This window comes from Pinus tabuliformis, chromosome 4_2 (genome assembly GCF_031772625.1).
Source record: "Pinus tabuliformis cultivar Carrire ecotype Pingquan chromosome 4_2, CPIR1, whole genome shotgun sequence".
Taxonomy (NCBI): Eukaryota; Viridiplantae; Streptophyta; class Pinopsida; order Pinales; family Pinaceae; genus Pinus; species Pinus tabuliformis.
Genome location: NC_142304.1, coordinates 777,451,314 through 777,453,740, shown reverse-complemented (window position 1 = coordinate 777,453,740; position 2,427 = coordinate 777,451,314). Strand labels below are relative to the sequence as shown.

The window sequence follows — 2,427 nt, the reverse complement described above, 5'->3', positions numbered from 1 at the left end:
GAAAATATAGTCCTACCAAGTTTAAAAAAAATAAAGTTATTTAATCTTCCATATTATTCATTTAATATTTCTCATAAATTCTATAATAAAATCAAAAAAGAAAAATGAAATAAAGCAATTTAATAGTTATAATATAACCATTTATAAAAATAAAAATAAACTCTATAATTTACTCACACAAGCAAGCAAATTTCTAATATTTTAATTAATCGTTTAATTATAGTCCATTATTTAAATTTATATTATATTATCCATCTAATATTTTCCATTAAATTATATAAAAAAAATTAATAAACAAAAATGAAATAAAACAATTTAATAATTATAATATAACGCTTATAAAAATAAAAATAAACTCTATAATCTACTCACAAGCCATTAATATACAAACCAATATGATTAAATAAAATTTCTAATAACTAAAATTATTTAATTAATTATTTAAATAGCCATTAATTTAATTAATCATTTAAATTTTATAGTCCATTACTTAAATATTATATTATATTATTCATCTAATAAGAAAATTGAGAAACAAAAATGAAGTAAAACAATTTAATAATTATAATATAACCACTTAAAAAAATAAAAAGAAACTCTATAATATATAAACCAATATATTAAAAAAAAAAATTCTAATAACTAAAATTATTTAATTAATCATTTCAATAGCCATTAATTTAATTAATCATCTAAATAGTCATTAAGTTAATTAATCATTTAAATTTTATAGTGAATTATTTAAATTTTACAGTCCATTATTTAAATTTTATATTATAACAATATCATTAAAAAAAAATTTAAAAAAAAAAATTATTTAATTAATCATTTAAATAGCCATTAATGCAGAAAGCAATATCATTAAACAAAAATTATCATAACTAAAATTATTTAATTAATCATTTAAATAGCCATTAGTACTGAAACCAATATCATTAAAGCAAAATTCTAATAACTAAATTATTTTATTAATCATTTAAATAATCATTAATACTGAAACCAATATCATTAAAACAAAATCCTAACAAGTATACTTAATTAATCATTTAAATTTTATAATCATTATTTAAATTTTATATTATTTTATTTATCTAATCTTCTACATAAATTCTATAAGAAATAAAAATAATATAAAACAATTTAATAATTATAATATAACCATTTATAAAAATAAAAATAAACGCTATACATTAGCCATTAATACTGACACCAATATCATTGAAGCACCAATTTTATTAAGCAAAATTATTCATTCATTTTGACTTACATATAACAAAGGAGTAATTAATATCAAAAGCCACATAATGAAACAAAATGAGAGCAGTAGACAAAATTTCCAGTTTCATTTTCCCACTAACCGGTCAAGACCCTCCTAATTAGGGTTTGCAAAAGCCCACTGATTAGAACGCCTGATCTCCTCCTCCACTTCCGGAGGAAGGTCATTCTGAATGTGGAGATTCTCACGGACTTTTTCAGGGGTTTCAAAACTCTGAATTATCTCGGCAATCTTTCGGCAAACCAGGCGCGAAAGACTCCTGACATCCAGATAGTGGGCGGCTATTGCAAGTTGCGAGAGGAACCTACGATCGACATTGAGGAACTCGACATCCCATGGATCGATATCGTGTATGGTCTCCAAGCCGCTCGGGGGATGATCCACGTGATATATCCAATATTCGATAACCTTTTCCGCAACTTTGCTGGGCACGTCGAACAGAGGAATGGGCTCCTCAGCGACCAGGCCTCCCATGTCCTGAATCAATTTCTTTAAAACCTCCGACTGCACTGCCGCCTTCTTCTCCACATCAAAAATCCTTCCATCAGAACTCAGCAGTCTAACCTTAATATTTTCTTCCTCAACGTTTGCTCCCTCTCCATCGTGGTTTATGATCTCCGTAGCCATGGTAAACAATGACGACCGCACACACAGCTTCTAACAAAACCTAATTTCGAATATTGGAACTGAGCTTTTTCTTCTGATTTATCTACGTAGCTCCCCGGTTGGCTATATACATCTAATTCACCCAATGTGGCCTTATAACTGGCTTCGGTTATAACACAAAAACCTAATTGAGTAAACATAAAACGGAAAATCAGTTAAACGGTTCGTCAGTTCGTAAAATTTTGTTTTATTTATTTGTAGTTGTAAATAAATTAAATGAGAACTATCGATTATTAAAACACTTATTTTACTATATATCAAATTTAAGAAGTTATAAAAATAAACTCAATTTATGTTAAATTATTAGAATTAATTAAAAAAAATTATATATCTATATATATAAAATGGGACAGGATTTTTAATTATGAATATTCAGAGTCATTTAAATAGGATTTATTCTATTAACCATCTTCAATCTTACTCATATAGGCTTTGTTATATTATTATGAGTTCAAATCATGGTTTTTTAATACTACATGTCCAAA

General features: G+C 25.5%; 1 pseudogene; it reads right to left on the bottom strand.

The window, feature by feature from the left end:
- Window positions 1–1,372: 1,372 nt before the first annotated feature.
- Window positions 1,373–1,903, bottom strand: LOC149171953 (SKP1-like protein 12 pseudogene; annotated as a pseudogene).
- Between the last annotated feature and the right edge of the window lie 524 nt (window positions 1,904–2,427).